The following is a 16,913-nucleotide window of genomic DNA, read 5'->3' as shown; positions in this document are numbered from 1 at the left end:
AGGAATTTGTGAACAATAAACCAGCCCTGCAAGAAATATTAAAGGGGATCCTTTGAACAAAGAGAGAGCCCAAAAGTATCAAAGACCAGACAGGAACAGAGACAATCTACAGAAACAGTGACTTGACAGGTAATACAATGGCTCTAAATTCTTATCTTTCAATACTTACTCTGAATGTAACTGGACTAAATGCTCCAACCAAAAGACACTGGGTATCAGATTGGATAAAAAAAAAAACAGGACCCATCAATATGCTGTCTACAACATCAATATGCTGTCTGCAAGAGATTCATTTTATTTTATTTATTTTTTTTGCTGTAATAAAAATATGGAACACTTCACAAATTTGCATGTCATCCTTGAGCAGGGGCCATGCTAATCTTCTCTGTGTTGTTCCAATTTTAGTATATGTGCTACCAAAGTGAGCACAAGAGATTCATTTTAGACCCAAAGACATCTCCAAATAGAAAGTGAGGGGGTGGAGAACCATTTATCATGCTAATGGACATCAAAAGAAAACTGGAGTAGCAATCCTTCTATCAGACCAACTAGATTTTATTTTTTTTATTTTTTATTTTTAAAGATTTTATTTATTTATTTGAGAGACAGAGAGAGACAGCAAGAGAGCAAACACAAGCAGAGGGAGTGGGAGAGGGAGAAGCAGGCTTCCCGCTGAGCAGGAAGCCCGATGCGGGGCTCGATCCCAGGACCCTGGGATCATGACCTGAGCTGAAGGCAGACGTTTTACAGACTGAGCCACCAAGGTACCCCCAGACAAACTAGATTTTAAACCAAAGACTGAAATAAGAAATGAAGATGGACAATATATCATAATTAAAATGTCTATTCAACAAGAAGATCTAACAATTGTAAATATTTATGCCCCTAACTTGGGAGCACCAAAATATATAAAACAATTAACAACAAACATAAAGGAACTTATTGATAATAGTACAATAATAGTAGGGGACTTTAACACCCCACTCACAACAATGGACAGGACATCTAAGCAGAAGATCAACAAGGGAACAAGGGCTTTGAATGACACACAGGACCAGATGGACTTCACAGATATATTCAGAACATTCCATCCTAAAGCAACAGAATACACATTCTTCTTGAGTGCACATGGAACATTCTCCAGAATAGATCACATACTGGGTCACAAATCAGATCTCAACCAGTATCAAAAGACTGAGATTAACCATGCATATTTTCAGACCATAATGCTTTAAAACTTGAACTCAATCACAAGAGAAAATTCGAAGGAACACAAATACATGGAGATTAAAGAGCATCCTACTAAAAAATGAATGGATCAATCAGAAAATTAAAGAAGAATTTTTAAAAATACATGGAAACAAATGAAATGAAAACACAACAGTTCAGAACCTTTGGGATACAGCAAAGGTGGTCTTGAGAGGGAAGTACATAGCAATACACGCCTTTCTCAAGAAACAAGCAAAGTCTCAAATACATAACCTAACCTTACACCTAAAGGAGCTGGAAAAAGAACAGCAAATAAGGCCTAAATCCAGCAGGAGAAGAGAAATAGAGATTAGAGCAGATAGCAATGATACAGAAATCAAAAGAAGAGAACAGATCAACGAAACCAGGAGCTTGTTCCTTGAAAGAATTAATAAGATCTATAAACCCCTAGCCAGACTTATCAAAAAGAAAAGAGAAACAACCCAAATAAATAAAATCATGAATGAAAGAGGAGAGACCACAACCAACACTGAAGAAATACAATTATAAGAGAATATTATAAAGCAAGTATATGCCAACAATTTAGGCAATCTGGAAGAAATGGATGCATTCCCAGAAACATATAAACCACCAAAACTGAAACAGGAAGAAATAGAAAACCTGAACAGACCCATAACCAGCAAAGAAATTGAGTCAGTAATCAAAAATCTCCCAACAAACAAGAGTCCAGGGCTGGATGGCCTTCTAGGGGAATTCTACCAAACATTTAAAGAAGAATTAATGCCTATTCTTCTGAACCTGTTTCAAACAATAGAAATGGAAGGAAAACTTCCAAACTCTTTCTATGAGGCCAGCATTACCTTGATCCGAAAACCAGACAGGGGCCCTAAAAGAAAGGAGAATTACAGACCAATATCCCTGATGAACATGGATGTAAAAATTCTCACCAAGATACTAGCTAATAGGATCCAACAGTACATTAAAAGGATTATTCACCACGACCAAGTGGGTTTTATTCCTGGGCTGCAAGGGTGGTTCAACATCCTCAAATCAATGTGGTATACTACATTAATAAAAGAAAGGACAAGAACTATATGATCCTCTCAATAGATGCAGAAAAAGTATTTGACAAAATACAGCATCCTTTCTTGATTAAAGCTCTGTAGTTTACGAATAGAAGGAACACACCTCAATATCATAAAAGCCATATACCAAAAAACCCACAGTGAATATCATTCTCAGTGGGGAAAAACTGAGAGCTTTTCCCCTAAGGTCAGGAACACAGCAGAGATGTCCACTCTCACCACTGTTGTTCAACATAGTACTAGAAGTCCTAGCCTCAGCAATCAGACAACAAAAAGAAATAAAAGGCATCCGAATCAGCATAGTTATCATCAAATTCTCACTCTTTGCAGATGACATGATACTCTATGTAGAAAACCCCAAAGACTTCACCCCAAAATTGCTAGAACTCATACAGGAATTCAGCAACGTGGCAGGATATAAAAATCAATGCACAGGATATAAAATCAATGCACTATAGAAATGCAATGTATAGTTGCATTTCTATACATTAACAATGAGGCAGAAAAAAAGAGAAATCAAGGAATTGATCCCATTTACAACTGCACCAAAACCCATAAGATACCTAGGAATAAACCTAACCAAAGAGGTAAAGGATCTGTACTCTGAAAACTATAAAACACTTATGAAAGAAATTGAGGAAGACACAAAGAAATGGAAAAACATTACATGCTCATGGACTGAAAGAACAAATATTGTTAAAATGTCCATACTACCCAAAGAAATCTTCTCATTTAATATAATCCCTATCAAAGAACCAAAAGCAATTTTCACAAACAATCCTAAAATTTGTATGGAACCACAAAAGGCCTTGAATCGCCAAAGCAACATTGAAAAAGAAAAACAAAGTGCGAGGTATCACTATTTCAGATTTCAAGTTATACTACAAAGCTGTAGTAATCAAAACAGTATGGTACTGGCACAAAAATAGATACACAGATCAATGGAACAGAATAGAGAGCCCAGAAATAAACTCACAATTACATGGTCAATTAATCTTTGACAAAAGAGGCAAGTATATGCAATGGGAAAAAGACAGTCTCTTCAACAAACGGTATTGGGAAAACTGGACAGCTACATGCACAAGAATGAAACTGGGCCCCTTTTAACACTATACACAAAAATAAACTCAAAATGGATTAAAGGCCTAAGTATGAGACCTGAAACCATAAAAATCTTAGAGCAGAGCACAGGCAATAATTTCTCTGACATCAGCTGTATCAACATTTTTCTAGATATGTCTCCTAAGGCAAGGGAAATAAAAGAAAAAATAAATGATCAGGACATCAAAATAAAAAGCTTCTTCACAGCAAAGGAAACAATCAATAAAACTAAAAGACAGCCTACAGAGTGGTAGAAGATATTTGCAAATGAAATATCTGATAAAGGGTTAGTATCCAAAATATATAAAGAACTAACCAAACTCAATGCCAAGAAACCAAATAGTTAAAAAAATGGGCAGAAGTGAACAGACATTTCTCCAAAGACATACAGATGGCCAACAGACACATGAAAAGATAGATGCTCATCATCAGGGGAATGCAGATTGAAACTACAATGAGATATCACCTTGCACCTGTCAGAATGGCTAAAATCAACATAAGAAACAACAGGTGTTGGCAAGGATATGGAGAAAAAGAGATACTTTTGCACTGTTGGTGGGAATGCAAACTGGTATGGTCACTGTGGAAACAGTATGGAGTTTCCTCAAAAACGTAAAAATAGAATTACCCTATGACCCAGCAACGGCACTACTAGGTATTTACCCCCAAAATACAAAAATGCTAATCCAAAGGGATACATGCACCCCTATGTTTATAGCAGCATATCTACAATAGCCAAGATGTGGCAGCAGCCTGAGTGTCCACTGTTCGATGAATGCACAAAGATGTGGTATATATATATACCACATCTTTGGCATATTATTCATGCCATAAAAAGAATGAGATCTTGCCATTTGCAACAATGTGGATGGAGCTAGAGAGTATAATGTTGTGAAGTCAGAGAAAGACAAGTACCATATGATTTCCCTCATATGTAGATTTGAAGAAACAAAACAAGTGAACAAAGGGGGAAAAAAAAAAGAGACAAACCAAAAAACCAACTCTTAATTATAGAGAACAAACTGATGGTTACCAGAGGGGGAGGGGAGGGGGATGGGTAAAACAGGTGAAGAGGATTAAGAGTACACTTAATTTGAGGAGCACTGAATGATCTATAGAATAGTTGAATCACTATATTGTACACCTGAAACTAATATAACACTGTTATCTATACTGGAATTAAAATAAAACAAAAACTCAAAATGGATTAAAGACTTAAATGTAAGATCTGAAACCATAAAGCTCCCAGGAGAAAAAAGAGACAAAAAAAATAGGCTTTAAAAAAGTAAATTCCTTATGCAAGAAACCTAAGGGGAGTGCTTTTGGTAAAAGAAGGTCTGAGGAATGAGATGCATTTTTGTTGAAACAAAGTGAGTACTTTTGTCCTAATGTGAGGCTGAGACTGTTTACTTAAAGAGGAAAGACTTAGGACAAACTCTATTTAAAAAAAAAAAGAAAAGAAAGTTGTAAAACGTTTGTGAAAAAGGAATTTTTTTTAAAGGAACTTTTAAAAAGGCATTTTAGGGGCTCCTGGGTGGCTCAGTCGGTTAAAGCATCTGCCTTTGGCTCAGGTCATGATCCCAGGGTCCTGGGATTGAGCCCCACATCCTGGGATTGAGCCCCACATCCTGAGATCGAGCCCCGCATTGGGCTCCCTTCTCCATGGGGAGCCTGCTTCTCCTTCTCCCTCTGCCTTTTGCTCCCCCACTTTGTGCTCTCTTTCTCTAATAAATAAATAAAATCTTAAAAAAAATTTTTTAAAGAAATTTTAATGTATGGTCAAGCTAAGATTAAAATAAACTTATTAAAAATGAGTTTGAATATCAAAGTAAGCTGGTACAAAATTAAAACTTGTCTTTTCTGTTAAAAGTTTTCTTTAATCATGTTTTAATAAAAAAAATGTTTTTCTCTACCTTTAATGTAATCTACCTAGAAAAACAAAGAGTCTACATTTTGTCTTTTTTTTTCCTTAAGATTTTATTTTTAAGTGATCTCTACACCCAGTGTGAGGCTCAAACTTACAACCCCAAGATAAAGAATTGCATGGTCCACTGACTGAGCCAGTCAGGCACCCCATACATTTTGTCTTTATCAGGTCTTTGATTACTTAAGATACCTCTATTCAATATTAAAAGAGCTAAGGCTTTTTATAAGTGTTTGTCTGTATTTGCCTGTGAAGTCTTTAAATGCCACTTTGGTTAAATGGATAACCAAATATTGTTTCATAATGACCTGTGATCCTATTTGATCAAATGTCCAAGTTTTTTTACATTTTTCAACAAACTTCCCCAAATCACATTCTGAAATGAAGTCTTTTTTTTTTTTTTTAAGATTTATTTATTTGAGAGAGAGAGTGAGAGAGAGAGAGAAAGAGCAGGAGCAGGGGAGAAGGGAGAAACAGGCTCCCCGCAGAGCAGGGAGCCCAACACAGGGCTCGATCCCTGGACTCCGGGATCATGACCCAAGCCAAAGGCAGACGCTTAACAACTGAGCCACCTGGGCGCCCCTGGAATGAAGTCTTTTGACCACAAACTAACTGAAATTTTCAGCAGATCCCTGGAATATTTAAAAGGATTTGTTCTCATAAAAGAGATAATAAATTAATTAGGTTTATTTGGTATGTTAAGTTACATGGGAAGCATTGTCAAAAAAGTGATGCTAAATCATCTTAGATTATATTTGGGGAGATATATGTTATTAAAATATAAGTGTTCTAGAAATTATATGAAACTCTTAAAAATCTGATGTGTCTTGCTATGTTATCACTTATAATTCTAGTTATTATCCTGAAGTACTGTGTGTCACAGAAATAACCAAATTTCCTTATTAATTGCATTGTAACAAACTCTAATCAGATCATTAAGCACAGACATTTTTAAGTCTTTTTGTCATTTACACAGTTATTATTTTACTCTAATATTTTGGCAAGATGGCTTCATCTTCAAGGAGATTCAGGGAAAAAACTCTGGCAAGTACTCTAAAATACAGGTCTCTGATAACTTAAAAATTATACCATTCAACTGTATAAGAATTTACAGAACTCTAACAGAGAAACTGATGGCTTCATAAAACTACTAACAAAAGATCAACAAAAATTAATTATGTAGGACTGAATAAACTGAGGAGTATGGTTATAATTTGTATGACTTTTTGTTTGAAATACTGCTGGTTTTTAATCTTTTGTTTTCCTGATATAAGAAAACCTTTTCTCTTCAGCTATGACTTACAGAAATTTGGCAAATTACACCTTTATAAGCAGAACTGAATAATTTAGCTTTTCCTCCCTATCTAATCCCTCCAGCATTTGGAAATTCTCAATGAGTATTCTTACATTTTCATGGCAATATATTTATTTGCATAACTTCAACAAGAATCTGTTCTCCTAGTGACAGGACACAACTAGAAACACTGGTTATATAACAAGGCTTAGACTGGAATATTGTATTTGAGAGACATGCGTAGATTCTGATATAACCAGACAGCTTTTAGGAACTAAGGTTAACTCTATGGAGCCAATAAGCCCCTTGGAAATACCAGTATGCCCCCTGTCAGCTACCCTTAAGCACCTGGGGCCTTCCAAGCCTGGAGAGCTCTGTCTGGTCCCCAACCACCTGCATACCCTCCAGAATAAAGGGAGCCCACCCCTAAATATCGCAGCTTTAAACGGGAGATAATCAGTCTCCAATTGGACTAACTGCCTGATGGGGTCCTCCAGCAGTCAAGGCTCCCAGGAAATCCCAGGAAGATACAGGCCCGGGACCATCTGCCTGACCCCCACCCTAGCAAGGCTGTCCAGTTTCCTCCAGATCTGCCTTCACGGGGATTATCTGCATTTGTGTACGTTGGAGCTTGGAATTAGGCAGATGCCAGTTACCCCCAAATTAGCTCTAATAACCAGGCTTCTTCCAACAATGTATGAACCTCATTAACACGCCTCTGTAATAAAACATATTTTGAACACTGTTGTGAAAGGCAGGAGGACAATAGCAAATATGCCTCAGTCATTAACCCTACCAAAATTACTCAAGAAGTGGTTTAGGGGTAGGATGGATTATATGTTAACTTCTTAGGATCCCTGAAGACCCACTGAAGACTTAGTCTGGACAAATCTTAAAATGAAGATAACTCAAAATGTTGGCCTGATCACTCAACCCAGTAAGTTATATCCTATATTTAAAAAAAGCAGTGAAGTGGGAGCTGGCTGGCTCAGTCGGTGGAGCTTATGACTCTTGATCTCAGGGTCGTGAATTCAATCCTCACACTGAGGGTAGAGTTTAACTTAAAAAAAAAAAAAAAAAGAAAAAAAAGAGCAACAAAGGAAAACATTCTAGTGCTCTTATTAGGTGCATTCAGTAACATAGATGCTGATAGGAAGAAAGGAAAAGTACTAGCACAAAAAGTGATCTCCAGGGGCGCTTGGGTGGCTCAGTCGGTTAAGCGTCTGCCTTCACTCAGGTCATGATCCCAGGGTCCTGGGATTGAGCCCCTTGTCAGGCTCCCTGCTCAGCAGTGAGTCTACTTCTCCCTCTCCCTCTGCCCCTCCGCACATGCTCTCACTTTCTCAAAAGTGATCTCCAGAGTAGGAGGAAACCCAGAGCCTTTTGCTCTTTTTTTTTTTTTTAAGATTTTATTTATTTATTTGAGAGAGAGAGAATGAGAGAGAGCACATGAGAGGGGAGAGGGTCAGAGGGAGAAGCAGACTCCCTGCCGAGCAGGGAGCCCGATGCGGGACTCGATCCAGGGACTCCAGGATCATGACCTGAGCCGAAGGCAGTCGCTTAACCAACTGAGCCACCCAGGCGCCCCAGAGCCTTTTGCTCTTAAGGACAACAATCCACACACTGAGGATGATGATTTTTTAAATCCTTTTGGCCCCAGTAACTTTAACTTACTAGATGCGAAGGCCATGAAAACACACAGAACTACAATCAGTCACTGGAGAGAGCTTTTTCCAGACAAGAAATGACAAAAATTAGAATGGAATTCCAAGAGACTGATTTGGACACAAAAACCCAGTGGCTATTAGTAGTCCAAAGTAGGACTAACCTGATCCTCACAGGAATAGAGACTGCACAACTTGGACCATTACCCCAGATGCTAAATTTAATCAACATCTTAGAGCATCTGGAGAAAATAGTACTAACTTACAAAGATCTTTGTTTGACAGGATAGTAGCAACCTGGAGATTAAGATGGCTTATATCTAATATGTTCCTAAGATGTCCCTTAAGACATCTCCATGGAAAATATCTGGGGAAGATACTAATATAATAATGAAATTAGGACTACTAACTATGAATTATGATAGGGGACAGACACCCTCATCATTACATGCAAAAGCGACAGAACAAATTAAAAAGGTCCTTCTTCCATTTGCAATGACCTGGATGGAGCTAGAGAGTATTATGCTAAGCGAAATAAGTCAGAGAAAAACAAATACCATAGCATTTCACTCATGTGGAATTTAAAAACAAAACAAAAGAGCAAAGGGGGAAAAGAAGAGAGAGAGACAGATAAACCAAGAAACAGACCCTTAACTATAGAGAACAAACTGATGGTTACCAGAGGGGAGATTGGTGGGAGGATGGATTAAATAGGTGACGGGGATTAAGGAGGGCACTTGTGATGAGCACCAGGTGTTGTATGGAAGTGTTGAATCACTATATTGTACATCTGAAACTAATATTACACTGTGTTAACTGGACTTTACGTAAAAACTTACATAAAATAAAAAGGTCATTCTTAAAGCTATACCCCATAGGACAGAACAAGACAGAACAGACAGTTATTTGCAGGTGCCAGAAACACAGGAGAACTGATTGACTTGATAAGAACAGCTGAGGAACTAAGATAAAGGCTATAGTTTTAACGCTCACATATATGGGTAGAATAGGCCTTTACCTAATGTAAATGGACCCAATCAAAATAGACCATAAAACAAACTGAGGGTTCTAGAGGGGAGGGGGGATGGGGGGATGGGTTAGCCTAGTGATGGGTATTAAGGAGGGCACTTCCACATGGAGCACTGGGTGTTATACACAAACAATGAATCATGGAACACTACATCAAAAACTAATGATGTATGGTGATTAACATAATAAAAAAAATGGACCATAAAAGCCTAAATCTTCAAGGCCCTATTGGCCACCTAAACTATTTAGACCACTACACTGTAAAGCAATTTATAAAAATAGAAACTCCAGAAAGAGGGGTGCCTGGGTCGCTCAGTTGGTTGAGTGTCCAACTCTTGATTTCAGCTCAGGTCATGATCTCAGGGTCCTGGGATCAAGCCCCTGCATTGGGCTCCATGCCTCTTCCTTGGTGCCTCTCTTTCAAACAAACAAACAAACAAACAAACAAATAAAATCTTTAGAAAAAGGTAAAGAAAACCCAGAAACTACTTATAATGGCAGAGAAACAGAGATAAACAACCTTTTAGAGTAAATAGACCTACGAAAAGAGACCCATTTGTAGACCCACTAACTCACTCACTGTATGTAATATAATAACTTCATTATAAACCCTCGGCCCAAGCCAGAGACAAGTGCCCATATGTTACACTAACTATATCAGTAGAAACCCTTGTGTATATAAAAATACATATACCACTATGTTGTTAGATATAGCGCCCCAAGTAACAACGATACAAGGATATTCTAGTAATTTGGAAAACTTTAACAATAAAAAGGGACTAATGAAGGATCTGGAGAAAAATCAACCCAAGGGATGTGAGCACATAGACTGGTGACAGACCACTCACTAAGGCTAAAGGTTTCAATAAATAATTTAAATAAGTCAGTCAGTTAAGCATCTGACTCTTGATTTTTAATTCAGGTCTTGATCATAGGGTCTGAGTTCAAGCCCCATGTTCAGCTGCATGATGGGCATGGAGTCTACTTTAAAAAAATAAATAAAAATAAGGCTAAATGTTTCATAAGTCTCAATTTAGAAAACATGCTTGGAATGGATGTCATAGGATATTCTCAAATTAAGGAAAAAATTCAGGAACCACTAAAGGAACTAAGTATTGCGCCTACTATTTCACCATATAATAATCCAATCTGCCCTTAAAAAGATAGATTCTAGGAATTTAAACAAACACTCCCCCAAAATTGAGGGAGCACTCCCAGATACAAGCGCTATCTTAAACAATATCACCACTGGATCCAGAACTTATTATACAGTGACAGACTTATCTGACATGTTCTTTGCTATTCCAGTCGATGAGGAAAGTCAAACCATGACTGCATGTACATGGGAGGCAGACAATATAAGTTCACTAGGTTACCACAAGGATACCTTAGCAGACTAGTAATATCCCACAACACTCTAACACAAGACATCCAGGCTGTTCAGGAAATTCAACATACACAGAAACCAGTATTTCCTTTTTTGATGATACTTCTATTTCTGGTGATAACTTGGAAGAACAAACTAGCATCAAAAATGGAGTTAATTAAATTCTTTACACTCAAGGGATGGACAATCAACCCAAGTAAGGTCCAAAGACCCCACACTACTATAGAATTTTTAGGCATGATTTAGTCCTCTGAAGGCAGAAAAATACCAGACCAAGTCATAACCCAAACAGATTACATACCAACTCCTACCACAAAAGCAGCAGCTCAGAAACTGATAGATGATGCATGGATATTGGAAACAAACATATCACATATGGGGATATATTAAAACACATTTATAAAATAACTAGGAAGAATAGGGAATTTAGATGGACAGAGACTCAAGAGGCAGCCTTTACTTATTTGAAAAATGTCAGAACTTCTAGTACATGATCACCAGCTAATGAGGACTCTAAATATAAGCTATATTTAGAATATCTATAATCACAAGGGTTTGCAACATGGTCACTGTGGACTAAACCACTGCAGGACGCCAAATTTTACCCAATTGGATTTCGGACTAAAAATTTCTCATGGTCAAGTCCAAGGAGATGTGGCCTATGAGACTTACTTAGTTCAGCCCTGCGTCTGAAGTGTCTTCCCCCATCAACACCAGGGACTGAACAACATGGAGGATCAAACATTTAATAAGTGCCTACCCGAGGAGAGGGAGGTCACTGGTCAGAAGGTAGACAAGGAGGAAATCCCTGTACCTGAGGAGAGGGAGACATGTGAAATGAAAGAGGAGGAGGAAGCCATTGTAACTGAGGGGAGAGAGACTCATGAAATGAAAAAGGAAGAAGTCACTCCAGGGATGCCTGGGTGGCTCATCGGTTAAGCGTCTGCCTTTGGCTCAGGTCATGATCCCAGGGTCCTGGGATCGAGTCCCGCATTGGGCTCCCTGCTCCACAGGGAGTCTGCTTCTCCCTCTGCCTCTGCCTCTCTCTTTCTCTGTCTCTCATGAATAAATAAATAAAATCTTAAAAAAAAAAAAAGTCACTCCACTTGAGGAGGGGGGAGACTCGTGAAATGAAAGAAGAGAAAGAGGGAGTCACTCTATCTGAGAGAAAGACTTGTGAAATGAAGGATGGGGAAGAAGCCTTATCCTCTGAGTCTAATGAAAAAGCAGAGGGACGCGTGAGTGGCTCAGTTGTTAAGCATCTGCCTTGGGCTCAGGTCATGATCCCAGGGTCCCGGGATCGAACCCCACATCGGGATCCCTGCTCCGCGGGAAGCTTGCTTCTCCCTCTCCCCCTGCGGTGTTCCCTCTATCGCTGTGTCTCTGTCAAATAAATAAATAAAATCTTGGGGCACCTGGGTGTCTCAGTCGTTAAGCGTCTGCCTTCAGCTCAGGTCATGATCGCAGGGTCCTGGGATCAAGCCCCGCATTGGGCTCCCTGCTCCGCAGGAAGCCTGCTTCTCCCTCTCCCACTCCCCCTGCTTGTGTTCCCTCTCTGGCTGTCCTTCTCTCTGTCAAATAAATAAAACCTTTAAAAAAAAAAAATCTTAAAAAAAAAATTAAAGAAAAAAAGAAAAAGCAGAGACTTGTGAATCAGTGGAAGATGAAGAACCAACAAGGATGTTTCCCCCTCCAACTACCCTTGCCCCTCACAGTGTGTTTCCCCCTCCAAATGGATTCCCTGGTCAAACTGTTTTCCCCTCCAGGAGCATATTTATTCTGATATGCTTTCTCATGCCTTGGCTTCTTGTGACATTTACTAATTTAGGTTAAAAGCAAAACTAATTCAATCAGAATTCTATGTTCTATATTAAAATGATGTATGCTTGATACTTTCTAATTGAGTAATAAAGCACAGGATTTTATTGCATGGACCCTAAAAAAAAAAAAAAAAAAAAAAAGAATTTCTCATGGTCGAGAACAGATACCAACCAACTGAAAGGCTCACTCAGGCACTCTCTGAGGCCCTACAAAATATACTAGTAGAAAACAAACTAATTACACTTAAAATCCAAAAGCCTATTCTGGAGTCAGTAAAGCAGACCTCTGACCAACAGAGAGGAACTACTCCTGCCCAAAAAGTCCTAACATGCAATTGGTATATTTCCAAGCAGGACATATGGATGGAGAGTCAACCCTCTGCATTAACTAAGGAAATCTCAGCAATGCCAAGAGTGAACTTTACAGAACTTCCAAAGAATGAGCCATCCAAACTTGAGCAGTCAGGCAATGGACACCACCCCAGTTCACAGCATTCAAAAATGCATGGCTTACAGATGAATCAGCCTCTATAACACCATCTGGAGTATGCTGGCCAACTGGTCTCGAGGACTAATGATGGTCTAATCCTGACAGAATCCAGCTCAGGAGAAGCAGCACAATAAGCTGAACCAATAGCCATAAAATTGACCATGAACAATCAGTTAAGAAAAATCAGAATGAGTTCTATCTTTTCTCAGACTCATGGGCAGCAGCTAATGGAGTAGCTCTTTCATCAGGAACATGGCAGAAAAATGACTGGAAAGTAGGAAATATGAACATACAGGGTAAGGGCATGTGTCAGAAAATATCACTAGCTGATATATCCATATTCATCACACGGGTTTCTGCCCATCAGAAGGACAACTCTGAAATAATCAAATTTAATAACCAGGTAGACAAACTTACCAAGAAAACTAATGAGGCAAAGATGCCTAAAATTTATTTTAAAATAACAGATTAATGGCTAATGAGGAATCAATTCAAATCATAACCTTAAATAAACAAGAAAGACAGTGGAACATAAAATCTGAATACACAGATATGCCAATTGATAGGTCACATTCACCAAACACTGGTACACGGCACTAGAACATGGTTAGAAAACAGAAACATATGGATACCTACCAAATACCTCCAATTTCAAATTAAGATATATGAGAATGGCTGTAAGTGTAAAGCTTGGAGGCCATTGATGAGTACTTCAGATAAGATCAAACCTGACAGATCCTTCCGAATTACACAAATTGATTATATAGGATCCTTGCCTATGCCAGAGAATAAACCATATGCGTGCCCTTATAGACACATGGTCAGGAAGAGGATCACCCTATTGGTGCAGGAAGAATGATCAAAAACCCGCCATCAGAGTGTTAGAAATCTGGATTGCTTGTTCTGGTATCACAATCATCATACTATCAGATTAGGGAAACCACTTCACAAGAAACCTAGTATAAGAATGGGCTAAGGAGCAAGGCATAATGTGGAACTTCCACCTGCCCTACACCTCCATCATCTCTGATTCAACTGAAAGGTATAATGGCTTGCTCAAGCAAAAATAAGGTTGCTTACTAACAAACGATATATGAAAGCTTCAACTAGAACAATCTGGGAGGCAGCAAGATTTCTAAACCATAGATATAGAAAGGATGGAAAAAACTCCTATTGAATTAATATTGCAGGCACCAACAGAGATCAGAATTAGCACTAGCAACACCCCAGAATCTAAATTAAAAGGGAAAGTATTAATTTAAAAAACAATGATATAAACAGTACTGGGAAAATTATTGCACCTGCTACTAATGAAACCTACTGGGTAACCGAAGGAAAAGACCTATTACATAAAATTTTTTTAAATGACATACTGCCTCTATAGAAATTTCAGGCCTGAAGAACATCTTTTATTCTGTCATCACTAGATGCCTAATGTTTATCCTAGCATGATGCAGGGTGATGGTGCTTGAGACAATATTGGGAATAATGGCCATAATAACTTGAGTAGCAAGAACAACAAAAAATTAAAAATTTATAGGACACTGTCTTTATTTTGCAGGAATGAATGTGGTATGCATCTTTAACCCTATCAATGTTACTAAATGGGTCAGTGCCGCGTGGCACTAGCTGACCATACTATTTTGCCTATTGCTTACTATGAACAGCACTCTCATTGCAGCTTTGGATACTCTTCCGATAGCTCCAGCCATGGTTGTGCCACAGTCCGAACTGGAATGACAACTTTTGGTCCAGATACAACTCCACTGTCTGTGACATCCTCTACTTCCTCCGTGGATCACCATCCTCGTCACCTTATTACAAGTTAGCATCACCAGCATCACCAAGCTGAACCTCCCGACGCCATCTTTTGCTATCAGCATGATCTATTCACTGGGAAACCTTCAATCAATGGAGAAACTGAATACTTAGGGAAGCTGATGAAGCAGTGGAAACCCTCCACTTCAACCTCCATAAGAATCAATGAGAATCCTGAACAACCCTATTAGACACTGATTTAGAGGATGAAAATTGGCCTGAAGTACCAACTGGCTCTTGGCATTACAACCCAGAGCATATGATGACCCAAGTACTGACTTTTGTACTTTTCCCTTATCTTACTGAATTGAGTGCACCATTGGACACATGGCAGACTCCCTAAAAGTAACCACACTTTAATTCCTGATTTGCTTTGTGTGCTAGCATTTCATTGTATAAGAGCAGCTGCTGAGTATGCACAATGGGCAATCATATCTTTTAATATAAATAAGCAAAAAAAAAAGATTCTTTACTATACTCCAAGTTACACTGTTTAATCCATGTTCACCTATTAGAAAATTAACAATAGATCTATGGACACTATGTCTGGTCAGTAAAAGAAGAGGGACACCTTGTAAGGTGGATAGTGGGCACATAGAAAACTTAGCATATCACACATATCAGTATCTGTGGTGATATACATCAGGCTTCTGCCTCACACCAAAGATTTCTACCCAAGAATATAGGATCTTCTGATAATAAAACCTCTCTTGCTCATATTAGAACCTAAAATAGTAGCCTATACTTTGACATTTAATACACAGCATTTTCAAGCCAGATATAGATCCCTTAATTGTGCTCAGTTTTATCCATCTTCATTTGTGCCAAATTTACAACTTATGCCAAAAGTAGATTTGCTAAAGAAAAAGATGCTTGTTGGACTGGTAGGAGGTTTAATTGGAGGATAAATGGCAGTTGCTTTTTCTTAATCCAAATTGATGTAATTAAAAAAAAATGTAAAACCAAACAATCACAATTTCGCATATATACCATGGCAGCTTTGTCATGGTTGGGTACACAGATGGATAAAATTAGCAATATATTACAGAACATCAATTAATTTCATAAGGATGTAAATAGAGCAATGAAAATTTGATATTAAGTTGGAGGAAATGCTAAAAATAACACAATACTAAGAAAAGACATAAAAGATGTTTCTTTGCCTGTAGACTGTCAATTGTTGCCATTAAGATTGACTGATGTGTGGAATACTCTTAGAACAGAGATACTCTCCGGGCGCCTGGGTGGCTCAGTCGGTTAAGCGTCTGCCTTCAGCTCAGGTCATGATCTCAGGGTCCTGGGATCGAGCCCACTTCAGGTTCCCTGCTCAGCAGGCAAACCGCTTCTCCCTCTGCCCCTCTGCCCCTCTGCCCCTCTGCCCCTGCCGTGCTTTCTCTCTCTCAAATAAATAAATCTTAAAAATAAAAAAAAAAAGCGGTATTCTTGAGACAATACTGGTTGCCTGAGATAACAAACAGCCCAACCGTAAGTCAAGTGGGTGCCTCACAGCCTAATGGCTGTGCTTTGAGCCAATGTGAAATTAGAATATTGGCATTTCCAGGAGGAGCATGACATTGGGTTATCACACTTGTGTAGTTCCCCAATATTAAAACTCAGAGTGAAGCCTATAGGCAACAGAAAGCCTCCTTATGATAGAAGGAAAACATGTTCCTAAGGATATGTTGGTGGAATTGAACCAAATACCTTTATTACTGCCAGACTTTTGACTTTGCCTATAGTACAAGTACCTATGACTATGGCCTTGTTGCCTGCTCAGCAAGTTAATATAGGAAATCGGACCATGAGAGCATGCGCTAAGCCAACCTCACCCTAACCTACTGGAGTCAAGGGAAAAATAAGGAACACAGCATGATGGCATGTGTAAAACTAGAACAGGTAATGAATGTGACAATAGAAGGAAAAGGGTATTATTTGAGCTCAACAGAAGATGAAGGAACTATTAAAATAACCAGAGAAATGTTTCACATTGACCTGCCTAAAATTAATCTAATAAATGTAAATCAGGCATTAGAAAACTTAAGACAAGTAAAGGAACATTTGGAAGATGTGACTAATAAAGTCAAAATAGTTT

The 16,913-nt window shown here is 38.5% G+C and overlaps 1 non-coding gene across 1 annotated transcript; it reads right to left on the bottom strand.

Moving 5' to 3' along the window:
• Nucleotides 1-322: 322 nt before the first annotated feature.
• Nucleotides 323-429, bottom strand: LOC118020539. Its single transcript, XR_004681946.1, has one exon. It is a non-coding gene; the product is annotated as a U6 spliceosomal RNA (small nuclear RNA).
• Between the last annotated feature and the right edge of the window lie 16,484 nt (nucleotides 430-16,913).

Source organism: Mirounga leonina, unplaced genomic scaffold (genome assembly GCF_011800145.1).
Source record: "Mirounga leonina isolate KUSES-001 unplaced genomic scaffold, KU_Mleo_1.0 Mir_173, whole genome shotgun sequence".
Lineage (NCBI taxonomy): Eukaryota > Metazoa > Chordata > Mammalia > Carnivora > Phocidae > Mirounga > Mirounga leonina.
Note: the sequence above shows the minus strand (reverse complement) of the source record. Positions and strands in the feature narration are given on the sequence as shown.